The sequence below is a fragment of the Mastomys coucha genome, unplaced genomic scaffold (genome assembly GCF_008632895.1).
Source record: "Mastomys coucha isolate ucsf_1 unplaced genomic scaffold, UCSF_Mcou_1 pScaffold1, whole genome shotgun sequence".
Taxonomy (NCBI): Eukaryota; Metazoa; Chordata; class Mammalia; order Rodentia; family Muridae; genus Mastomys; species Mastomys coucha.
The window spans coordinates 54,815,085-54,828,291 of record NW_022196891.1 but is presented as its reverse complement, the minus strand read 5'-3'; the positions used below and the strand labels follow the sequence as shown (position 1 = coordinate 54,828,291).

At 39.6% G+C, this 13,207-nt stretch overlaps 1 pseudogene; it reads left to right on the top strand.

Annotated features, from left to right (window-relative positions):
• Window positions 1-12,115: 12,115 nt before the first annotated feature.
• On the top strand, window positions 12,116-12,712 carry LOC116070728 (annotated as a pseudogene).
• The last annotated feature ends 495 nt before the right edge of the window (window positions 12,713-13,207 follow it).

Here is a 13,207-nt window from a genome sequence, read left to right as displayed (position 1 = left end):
CCCTCGTTTTACTCCTCCAAGTTCCTTCCCATCTCCCCTCCCATCCAGACCCACTCCATTTCTATCTTTCATTAGAAAAATAAACAGGATTCTATGGGAAATAATAAAATCTAACATAATAAGATAAAACAAAAACTAACACATCAGAATTGAACAAAAGAATCAGAAGAAAAAGAGTCCAGGAGAAGGCACAAGAAACCTCTGTTTCACATACTCAGGAATCCCATAAATAGGAAGTTATATATGCAAGCAACCTATAGAACTTTTAAAAAGAGAGAGAAGAAAATATGTGTGTATAAAATACAAATTATAAATAATAAGATAAATATTTTTTAATGAGGAGATCTAAAAGATATTATGAAACAGAGAACCTCCAAAGATGCTGTAAGTTCATTATCTGTTGACCATCTACCACTGGACATAAAGCCTACCCTTAGGAGGAGCTACACCTCTACTTAAATCAAGGGAGTCCTCTTAAGTTATTGACTGCTTCTTGGGAATAGTTACATGCATTAGCTTAAAAGAGCAACATTTATGTCTAATAAAGATTTATCTTAAACTGTTTTTGTTTTGCTCAAGCTTTTCCTAAATATTACACGGTACTAAAAGTACCAGGCTGCAATGCCTGACCTAGGCGGTCAATACCATACTTAAAGGCCTGCCTATACAAAGTGGTCAAGGACACTGAAAAAGGACAGTATTTTGCCCCTTGGCCTCTAAAACTAACTAAGGACCCAGAGACTACAGAGATGTCTCTCAAAATGTCTTCTATCCTTGATTTATCTGTCCTCTTGTTCAAAGAAGCCACAGACACTCTACTAGGTGGACTCTAACCAATGTCCAGTCTACAAAGAAGAGGTTCAAGACAGAGGAAATTTCCTCAATGCTTCCAAGAAAAGCCACAGTCAAGCAATGCTTTTGACTTATTCCCAAAAGACAGTGCAACTGATAAAAGAGTCTAGCGGAGCCAGAGTTCCTTCCTAATCCAAGTGACATAGGATCAGATCTTCTATTGTCTTTGACAGTAAAAAATTAAATAGACAGTTTGGCCACTTGCATGATCTTAAACACCCAACAGAAAAGCATAACCAAAGACTCACGTAATTGGTAATTTTAATAGTTCCAGAGATTGTAATGCCCAGCCATTAGACCTAAATCCATAATAAATGTTATATAGATGTCAACTATCTCTCACTAATCATTTTCTTCTTGATAAGGAAAATGCTGCCCAGACATAAGACATCATTACTTTGGCTCAATTCAACACTGCAGCGCCTACCTCAAGTTGAGAGAAACAGGTCCTCTATAGTTTTAAGATAAAAACCAAATTGTGGTTATATTTCTTCTCTCTCCCTCTCTAGACCTCATGTGGATGGGACTTCACGCTGTGATTCTAGCGACTCCAGCAACTATCAAGGTGCTTAAAAGCAGATTCTGTGTCTATCACTTGAGTTCAGCCTTAAAGGTCAAAAAACGTATAAAGTAGACAGATGGCCTTATGAGATCACCAGGACATGTTGATGGACCTAGATATAAGCACTTTAAAAATATCCTCTGTTCTGGACTCCCCTTGTTCCCCAGTTCCCTAACGGCAATTTGGGTTACCTCAGCAGAGGGAGAATGATGAAAACAGGTGATAGAAATTGACAGCTCAGTGTAGGGACCCTGAAAATAACAGGTTCAGAAAGCCCTCAGGGGGCTGGAGAGATGGCTCAGTGATTAAGAACACTGGTTGCTCTTCCAGAGGTCCTGAGTTCAATTCCTAGCAACTACATGGTGGCTCATAACCATCTCTAAAGGGATCTGATGCCCTCTTCTGGAATGACTCCTACATTTAAATATATATATATATTATATATATATATATATATAATATATATATATAATATATATATATATTGAAAAAAAGAAAAGAAAACTCCAAAAGAAAGCAGGAAGAAGGAAAGAAGGAAAGAAAGAAAGAAAAGCAGGAAGGAAGGAAGAAAGAAAGGAAGAAGGAGAGAGAGAAAGAGAGAGGCATTGCTTGGTAGCATTTATCTTTAATCCAGAATTTAGGAGACAAAGCCAGAGGTTCTCTGATATCAATGCCAGCTTGGTCTACAGAGCGAATTCCAGGACTATGTAAAGAGACCCTACCTTTAGAGGGGGGAGGGGAGGGAGAGAGAGATGGAGGAAAGGAGGGAAGCAGAGAGGAAGGAGAGGAGAGAAGAGGAGAGGAGAGGAGAGGAGAAGAGAAGAGGAGAGGAGAGGAGAGGAGAGGAGAAGAGAAGAGAAGAGAAGAGAAGAGAAGAGAAGAGAAGAGAAGAGAAGAGAAGAGAAGAGAAGAGAAGAGAAGAGAAGAGAAGAGAAGAGAAGAGAAGAGAAGAGAAGAGAAGAGAAGAGAAGCATTGGTTCTCTGGCCAGGAATGCCAGGATAGGAGTTCTGGGTGAGTTGTTTGATTGCTTGCTGGCTGGCTTGTTTGGTTGCGAGGGGGGAGGCATAGATAGTGGTGTTTTGTTATTAGTTCTTTGAAAATTTCATACAATAAATGTTGAGTAACTTTTCCAAGGTCCAGATCTTCCCTACCCACCCACGTTTCTTTATTTCTTTTTTCTTAAGGCCATCAATACCAATTTGTGTTGCCCAAATATTCTTGGATATGGCATTCCACTGGAGTATGATCAACTTGTCAGGGACTACATACACTCTTTGAGAAAACTGAGAGTCCTAAATGAGAACCTCTGCCTAGAAACCACACATGAAGGTGAGAATTAAAACTCCACCAAGACATTAATTCCTCTGGTGAACAGCTTTGGAGCTGGATCTCCATATTATCATGGTGATAGTGGATGTGTGCATGTGTGCATGTGTGTGTGTGTGTGTGAAAGAGAGAGAGAGAGAGAGAGAGAGAGAGAGATTCCCCACCTTCAGCCCATCTCCTAAATGATTTTGTAGTTGAAATATCACCAGTAAAGGCCCATTAGGGAAAAAATTACTTCCCTCTAGTCAAGAAAATGAGAGAACTAACATTCCAGTTGGGCAGGTCAAGGACATGGCTAAGGGACTACCTATGAAGAAGGTGGGACCGTCCCTAGGAAAGTGGATTTTCCTTAAGCCATGTTAAAAAGAATAACTACTGCTTTAATGGGATAATATACTCTTCTACCCAGAATTCCCTCCCACCCTTGGCACAGTAGCTTACAGAGCCCTAGTCATGTAGTTTCACAGGTCTTTCCAATTTCTGGAATTACTTGGAGAAGCATGCGTCCTTTTATAGCTCTATGATATGCAACCTTTCCCTGGTACTTTGGACTTCCTCTAAAGCCCTCCTACCCCTCTCAGCATGTGGCTACCGGTCCTCCACATGGCTAGCAGACCTCATCCCAGCTTAACTCAAATGATGTGGTTTCTATTTTTTTTTCTCTTCTCCATTCTTCTCTTCTGGAACACTGCTAAAATTTATAACTTGCCTGTTCTGGGGTTGTTCTTTTAAGTGCTAATAAAATTATCTATGTGTTTGAAAGCAAAATGAAAATAAAAATAAAATTAATGAGCAAATAAAGATATTCATGGTCATATACTACTTCGGAATACTTACTCCATGGAACCCATTGCTAAAAACATTTCTTAATTCCAAAGGCAAGATTTCAGTGCAAATAGGTACCATGGCATGTGCAGAGTGATTAAAGACTTATTAGGTGTCCAAAGAGAAGCAGGAAGAGAAAATGACAAAAAAAAAAAAAGAAAGTAAACAGGAAACAGGCTAATATGGTAGAAATAAATCTTCTTGTACCGGTAGTATGAAAAATAAGTGCTTCACACAATCGCCATGGAATGACATAGTTTAAGGACTACATACAAGTTTTCTAAAAGCAGGTTTTTAGATAAACATATACAACAGGCAGTTATGCATAAAGAGATACAGAGTGGCATTATATATCTCGGATGAGTTAGAAAGCAGTATACAAGACACAAGAGCCAAAGAGAGCACACACTGGCAAAATAAGCAATGAGCCAAAAGCTATGACAATAGAATTGCCAAAATTAAGTATTAACACTTACTGAGCACCGCGGGAGCCCTATGCTAAGATCTTTTCTCTTCCTAACTCATTGAATCTTCACCAAAGCCAGCGAGATACCACTGCTACTAGCAATCATGTCATTATCATCAGTCTACATGAAGCAACTAAGACACAATGTATGCCAGAATTATAAATATAAATGTCTCTGATAAGATAAGGCGATGATTAATAAAACTAAGGGCAGAAACAAAGAAATCAACAAATGCAGTTAAAAACTTTAAATGCACCTTCCAAAATCTATTAAGTCAAGAATGTGCTCAAAGGATCCTTGAGTTCACAATTAGACTAAAAAAGAGACAAAAGACTCTTGTTTACAGAACAATACTAACAAATGCAGAAGAAAATAAGCACCACCCACAGCTAATAATGGAATTCTCCAGGTGAAGATCATTCATGTATAATAAAACCATTGCTCAAAAAAGGGGAGTGAGAAATTGAATAGCTAATGGTCTTAATGTAATATTCCACAGCTTTGACTTTAAGGTACAAATGGCTAATTTATTTCAAAGGGAAGAAAGCACATAGCTTTATGATAAAAAAAACAATGCAGGAGTACATGCCATCTAAATGAAGTTCCCAATGAAGACATGGACTGACACCCCATGCCTCTTCATGTAATGGAAAGATCATGAGTTCTACCAGAACACAGAAAAATTATGTAGAATGTGAGAAAGCTGCAGTATCTACAAAACAAAACATGATTACTGTGGTGGAGTGAATATGCTTGGCCCAAGGAGCAGCGTATTAGGAGGTGTGGCCTTGTTGGAGAAACTGTGTCACTGTGGGGGTGGCCTTTGAGATCCTCCTCCTAGCTGCCTGAGGAACATCTGCTCCTGTCTGCCTTTGGATCAAGATGTAGAACTTTCAGCTCCTCCAGGCCCACTTTAGATGCCACACTTCAGCCTTGATGATAATGGAATGAACCTCTGAACCTGTAAGCCAGCCCCAATTAAATGTTGTCCTTCATAAGAGTTGCCTTGGTCATGGTGTCTGTTCACAGCAATGGAAACCCTGACTAAGACAATCACTTACAGGACCCTAGGTCAAAATTTAAAGTAAAATAGAAACAATGTATTAAAAGAGAAAAATATCGATTGCCTTAATTGGTAATGTTCACTTCTACTTATAACTTATACATCAGAAAAACAAGAATAAGAAAATACCTTAAGTCAATGAAAGGGTCAACTGAAAAGACTCAAAAGAAACATTTTAATAAATTCCCTTACAACAGAAATATGACAAAGACAATTCACTATTTCTAAAATCATTTCACATAGTTCTCGATGTTTTAGCCAACGGTAAATGAAGGTTGCAAGAGAAAAATCAAAACTGTCATTGTTTCCAAATAACAAACAATGAAGGCTAATTTCATAAAGAAAATCTTAAAACCTATTAAGCCATAAATTACCAATGATGGATAAAAACCCAATACTTGAGGGTGATTTAGTATTGTGCAGATAAACTCTCCAACAAATTAACATAAATTTAATGGAATTACAAGCAAAATTTCAGCAGAATTTTTAACAGCTCATCAAACTCTAAAATAAGGAGAGAAAACAAACACCATGAGTAATTCAGATTATTTTGAAGAAAAAAAAAAGAGCAGAAGCAGTCATCTACTAAAATCAATTTAGGGCTGCCGTAACAAATTGTCTCAACAAGATGGCCTTAAACAACAGGCCTTTATTCTCTCACAGTTCTGCAAACTTTACATCCAAACTCAAGACATTGGTAGAGCCACAGTCTATCTGGAAGCACTATGGGAGAATCCATGCCCTGACTGTTCCAGGGTCTGTGCAGTGCTGATATTTCTTAGCTTTCCTTAACTTGTGGCTACATCCCTCCAGGCTCAGCCTCCATCTTCACATTGCCTCTTCTGCGTGGCCATGTCTTCTCCTCTTCTCTCTTATAAAAGGTTCTTGTCGTCATAGTTAGGACTCACCCAGTTAATCCAGGATAAGACCCTTTACTTAATTACATCTATAAAGACTCTTTTCCAAGTAACATGACGTTTACAGGAGCCAAGGACCGGGATGTGTACATGTTTTTCGAGGGAGGCCAACATTTAACACAGCGCACTCTCTCTGACACAGTGCACTCTCTCTAACATCTGTAAGACATAGTATGAACACCATGCTCTAGTTCTGTCCTACTTATGCAACCATCCCAAGAGTCCAATGGAACAAAATAATGCAGAAAGAGTTCCAAACTGGAAATTGAACATATGAGATAACTGATGGTGTACCTGGATTTCTATTGCTGTAATGAACACTATGCCCAGTAACCACTTGAGGATAAGAGGTTTTATTTCAGCCTATACTTCCATAGTTATCATCACAGGTAACCAGGGCAGGAGCTTAAGGCAGAACTGAAGAAGAAATCATGGAGGAATGCTGCTTACTGGCTTGCTTAAACTTTCTTACACAACACATGCCTACCTGCCCAGGAATAGAACCTCGCACAGTGCTCCAGGCCCTCCCTCAGAAACCAGCAATCCATAATGTACTCACAGACATCCTCTGATGGTGAGGGTGTTTCTTGGTTGAGATTCTGCCTCTCCAGATATGCCTGAGTTTGTGTCAAGTTCACAAGAACTAACCAGCACAACTGACATGGCAAACCAGCTAAATCAATGAGTGAAACAGTTTAGGAAACAAACTTTAAAAAGCAAACATGTGGACATCATTGTAACTCAGACCTTACTCCATAAATAATGTCAAGCTAAAAAATACAACCTAAAACCTAAACATTAAGAAATGATGGTGTGAATATAGAAAAAAATATGTGAGAAAAGATCCAAGCCACAAGGTTAAAAGTTGACACCTTTTATAACAATAAAGTTAAATTTTTCATCTTCCTTATAGAATTCCAAACAATATATGTCTGAAAAGTAAAGTTTGATTCACCTTCCCTTAATTATGGGCATAATCTAATGATTCGTGTTCAATATGAATAAATAAATCATACAAAAGAAATAAAAATTAACTACATTTGGCCAGGCAGTGGTAGCATATGCCTTTAATCTCAGCACTTGGGAGGCAGAGGTAGGTAGATCTCTGAGTTCAAGTCCAGCCTGGTCTACAGAGTGAGTTCCAGGACAGCCAGCACTACACAGAGAAACCATCTCAAAAAAAATAAATAAATAATAAATAAATAAATAAATAAAACACATAGATAACTCTATTATAGAAAAGCCTAGGATGTATTATATAAGATGGGAACAACACCACTACTGATAAATTTTCTTTATATTACATACCCCTTGGTGTAATATTGCTTCTAGGGTCTTTTTTTTTTTTTTCAGAAAATTCCTGAGCCCAGTGTGGCCATAAGAAAACCTCAGACAAAATCAAGTCAGAGAACACTCTATAAAATGTTTGACCAGTACTCTTTAAAATTCGAAAGATTATTCAACACATGAACACACACTGAGAAACTGTCTTAGATAAAGAGACTAAGGAGTCGTGGCAGCTGAATGCGTTATAGTGTTCTGAATTGTGTATTGAAACAATCCAAGGAAACCCATGTAAAAACTGGAGAAATCAGAATGTCTGTGGTCTAGTTAGTAGTGTTAAACCACATAACTGCCTTGCTTTTTGACTAACGTGCCAACTTATGTGGAGGTTAGCAACTAGCAAGAGCTTGGGGAAGCTAATAAGATTACTCTGTAATTTCTCTATAATTTTTCTGTAAATTCAAATTATTCTAAATTAAGACATTTTGCAGCGTATAAAAGATTTTCTTCTCAACAAAAGAGAATAGGAGATGCTTGTATGAAGTAAATGAAATTCCAAAATGTACAGAACTCCAATAAGTTAATGAGAAAGTCAAGAAACTCAACAGCAAAATGGATAAATCTATGAACAGATGAGTACTGGACCAGAAATCTAAATGACTAATAAATGTATAAGAGATGCCCTACCTCAGAATTAACCAGAAATACTCTAAATAGCATCAAAATATAGCTAGATCAGTTTGCAAAAGTGTGTGGATGAGAATGTGGGAACAGGAAGACTAACACACTTCTCACAAGAGAGAAAGATGGAGCATTGGGAAGCATTCTTGAGAGCAACAGTAGCATGTACAGTGGGGCAGGTGGGTCTCCTGTTACCTGTGATCTCATTCTACAGTTAACATCCCAGGTGCACACACCATGGACTACAGAGAAACACAGAAAAGAATGCTCCTCACAACATGGTGTGTAGATGAAGTCAACAGCGGTGTCTATAAGTGGGATGGTAAGCACAACAGGGTGGATGCACACTCTGGAACGTGAGCCAACAGAATTAGCTAGGTGAACATTCACCCACACAGATAAATCCTAGAAAACCATTCCAAGTGAATACCGTCAATGTTAAAAAAAAAAAATAAGAAGAATTTAAATGGTGTTCATTTATTAAAATGGCATATTCTAAACTCCTAGTGCATGTCTTTAAGATATCTCAAGGAACTCAACAGGCATCAAGATGAAGCATACAGAGGGAAACACTGCATAAACTAGCAAGTGGAGGGAGGCCATGCATAGGCAGACACTGTAGGGCTGAGATGATAATTTCCAATTTCAACTAAGGTCAAAACCAGACCAAAAAATAAAAAATAAAAATAAAAAAATAACAGGATGATGTGTTCTGGCAAAGGCTCAGGAGCTTACCTCTGAGCTAAACACATGAGTTTTATGTGGGTAAATACAGGGATATCTATATTGTGTGTTCAACGGCAGCACTTTTTCTCTATATCCTGATTACAGAATAAGTCATTTGTTAATGGCCAGATAAGTCACCCTCAGATAAAAAAGGCACTGTGGTATCGGGTTTCATTACAGTAAGAAACACTGAGAGTACAGTCTGATGCTTATGAATAATTCTTTCTAAGACCTTTACGAATGCCCCAGTTCACAAATAGCCACTATATCACACACTTTTCATATATATAATGTATACATATATATATAAAATGAGTAAGGACTATTTTTCTCTAGGGATCTGGGGGCAGGGTATCCAATTCATTTACTAATCATGTAACCCACCACTAAACTCCAGCATCCCAGCCAGAAGCATAATTCTAATTCATGCTTCAGTAAAAATACAAATTATAATACAAATTTTGGACCCAGAGGGTCATTTGCAAATAATGAGAAATGCAAATTCTAAATCAATGAAAGTCCAGGGAGAACCTTGGCATGATGACCACTCTGGTTCCCTGGAAGAGCTACTGCAGCCTTTTAAAGTGTTTACTATGATCTCTGAAACAACGGAGGCCATGAACAAGCCCTACTCATTTTGAGTGACAATTTAGCCTGTGGCTCAGACCACTATCGACTCACAGCAAATCAGAGAAGATTGAAATTCTAAAAGAAGCTGTTGGTTCCGAAGCTTTTAATGATTCAAATTTTCAATCAGAAGAGTCTTTTTTTCCAGTTCATTACCCACAGATTCTATGGATCAACCAATGTGTATGGCCCATCTCGCCTTTCCTTCCTCTAGTACACAATCCTGTCCATCAGTTTACTGAGTCCTGAAAAACAAAGCCAAAATATACACATTCATTTACCTTGGCAGGATTCCAAAAGCCCAAGAAACAAAGTTGGAGGAGGGGGAAATCCCAACATTTTAGAAAGCTTCCGAAATTGATTTTATTAAACTGATGGTTCCTTAACATCACTGAACTGACGAGAGATTGGGCATGGGCTGGCAGCTCTGTGACAAAGGAGAGTCGGATGCAGGAACAGGGAGAAGAGGACAACGCTTCAGCCTCAAGTCAGAACTGTGTCCATCTCACAGTGCCAGTCCACCTCAGGTTCCTGAAGATGAAAATAACTCCAAAACACACAGGGCTATTGAGGAAAGCAGCTGACAATTACAAGCACGAGGAGGGAAACGGGAATAGGTTCCCACTGTGTAAAATTGCATGTTATTGAATTGATTGAGTTGTCATTCAGAAAAGGTGATTTTAGAAATGAAGCCAGCAGGCAAATAAATAGAGTAGAGATTCAGATAAAACTCATTCAAGTATCACCACTGGAATATGTAAAATGAAAGGACTGTAGCGAGTAGAGGTAATGTCATTAAACAATGACAGTGAAGGTCATTTCTTATTCCATTTCTTCTTTGGCTTATGGGCTGTCATTCAGAAAAGCCACTGGCATATTGACTTACCAAGAGTCAGGGCCATTGAGACCTCGGTAATATTAAGAAATTCCCATGTTCTGTCTAGGACATAACCCACCCTCACCTCTAGCCTCTTCTGTGTAACACTCCCACTAAGATAGTTCCTGTGGTCAACCAGTTGGAGGAGCTATACAGAAATGGCTCTGCTTCCCTACTTCTCATCGGGCAGAGCACACCACTAATGTACATTCTTTTTACTAACATACAAAGAATTAGGTTTCATCAAGGATTTTTTTTCCCAAAGCTACTGCAAGTACACTTTCTATAGATATGTGGCAGCTTTATGTTTTGCCAGAGTTACTGCTATTCAAGAGAGATCAACCTGGTGTATTGTTTTTTGTGTTGTTCTAACCAAAGTGCCCAATAGAAACAACTTAAGTGGGGAAAGGTTCTGGCTTAACAGGCTCAGAGAGGCTTCAGTCAGTCTATGATAGCCGAGAAGGCATTGAGAAGACTCTCAGTCAAATACCACTTGGACTGTGTGTATAGTAGGTGGTAGGTTCTCAACAACAAAAGCTCTCAATGAACGAAGAAATAATGAGTCTGGAGGTGGTAGAATGAAATGCCAGCAACACATACAAATTTTGGATGAGGGCAACTCAGCAAGCTTAAAAGACATATGTATGCATTCACCAATGGTCAGGCGCTGTGTGTAGTATCAGCCAGGAGTAGATAGGAAATAACTGCAGAACAGAAACTCCAGGACTTTCCTGAATATGCAGAGCCAAAGAGCACCAGTGAGCCCATTCTCCAGGACACATTTATTCCTTTTCCAAACCAGTGCCTGATCGACAAATATAAGAGTCAGCTGAAGAGGAGAGATTACGGATAAGGATGCTCATCTGAAACCCAGGGTTCCAGGCCCTGCATAACCGGACTGTGCCCTCAAACAACTCGTTTAACTTTTCTAAGTCACAGGTCCCTCCTCATAATTGAGGGCAGTGGTAAGACTGATTGGAGCATTTGAAAAGAAAAGAGCCTACCCTGATGAAAGCGTTCCATGGCACTCTCAATGTGGCCGTTCGTACATTAAGCAGTATTCTATGTGACTCCTACGCTAAATATATTGACTCAAATTGTAATTATAGAGCTACAGCTTTAGTTTCTTGTTAAAAATTTAAACATCAAGCAGGCAAATTGAGTTTTGGAGGAGGCCAGAGAGGCTTTCCCTAGACCCCTGAAATTATACCATCAACTTGGTGCATTGCCTCTTAGCAGAGCCTCGCTAGAAGCTGTGAGGAGCGGCAGCCTCGGTATGCAGAACATTTAACTGTCTGCTGGAGGGCATGTAAATAAAACCTTCACTAAGGTAAACACTTGTTCAGTTTTACAGCCTACTCACACGTAACTTTTATGCCCCATTATGATATATGACTTCTATGTGTTCGGAAGTCTTGGAACGTCATTCAATTGCAGAGTCCTCTAAGTGACTGGCCGATAAATGGTTATTTACTCACTAGCTTTCATGGCCCATGAAAGTCTTTAAACTGGAACACTGTCCCTAACTACCCATTAGTGAACATGGTAATTCTTCCTAACGGCATGTGAGCCAGTTCGTCTTGTCAGTCTTAGTGGCATGGGGCAGCAGGTTGGATGGAATGAGGGAAGATCCATGCTCAACCCAGGGGACTCAGTACATTGTCTAGACAAAAGATTCAACTGTGTCATGCGCTTGTAATCCTATCACATGAGAGGTTTAAGCAGGAGTTCAAAACCAGCTTGTTTTCAGCATACAGTCTGTGTCATTAACATGGAGCCGGTCCAAGAAAGAATATGAGAGTTAAATGCAGCATCTGCTCCTAGATCAAGTCACCAAGTCCTCAATACCTACTTGCTGGTCTCACATTAAAATGACTGTTGAGCCTTTCGCTGCTGCATCCACAGCCATGAGTATGCTCAGGCTACAGGAGAGGCTTGCCTCTAGTGTCCTCTACTGTGGTGAAAAGAAGGTCTGGTTGGACCCCAGCGAGACCAATGAAATCGCCAATGCCAACTCCCGTCTGCAGATCAGGAAGCTGACCAAAGATGGGCTGATCATCCGGAAGCCCGTGACTGTCCATTCCCGGGCTCGCTGCGGGGAAAACCACCTTGGCCCGACCGAAGGGCAAGCGTATGGGCATAGGGAAAAGGAAGGGTACTGCCAATGCTCGGATGCCAGAGAAGGTGACCTGGATGAGAAGGATGTGAAGATCCTGTGCCAGCTTCTCAGGAGATACCTGGAATCTAAGAAGACTGACCACCATATGTATCACGACCTGTACCTGAAGGTTAAAAGGAATGTATTCAAAAACAAACATATTCTCATGGAGCATATCCACAAACTGAAGGCCTTGTCTAAGGACCAAAAGACGCTACTAGCTGGCCAATCAGAGGCCTGCCGGTCTAAGACCAAGGAAGCATGGAAGAGCCGGGAAGAGCGCCTCCAGGCCAAGAAGGAAGAGATCATCAAGACTCTATCCAAGGAAGAAGAGACCGTGAAATAAAGCTTCCCTCCTGTCTATACATAGTGGCCATTCCGGATGATCAGTCCATCTTTGGTCAGCTTCCTGATCTGCAGACGGGAGTTGGCATTGGCGATTTCATTGGCCTAGCTGTGGCCTCACATGAATCAGTCATTAAAATAAAACAAGCCTTTGTCCATTAAAAAAAAAAGACTGTTCAGTGCTTAATGGGATCTCCAGGTACAAAAGAGACACGTGCACAGGAAATCCCTTCCTTACAGGCACCTGTGAATGCTCTGAATAATAAAGGCCGATCATTCTAGGGCAGAAAAGCCATCCTCAGACTGCTGGCAAATGAATCCAGATTTTGCTTAAAGGATTTGCTTTGCAATACATTTGTACAGTGTTATAAAAGAAATGTGGGGGGTTAAAATGGTTTTTAATATAACAGCAGTTATTCCCACAGTAAGCATAGTATAATGGCTATTATAACAAAAAGAAAAAAGAAAATCAAGTATTTTTTTCCAGAAAATGTGC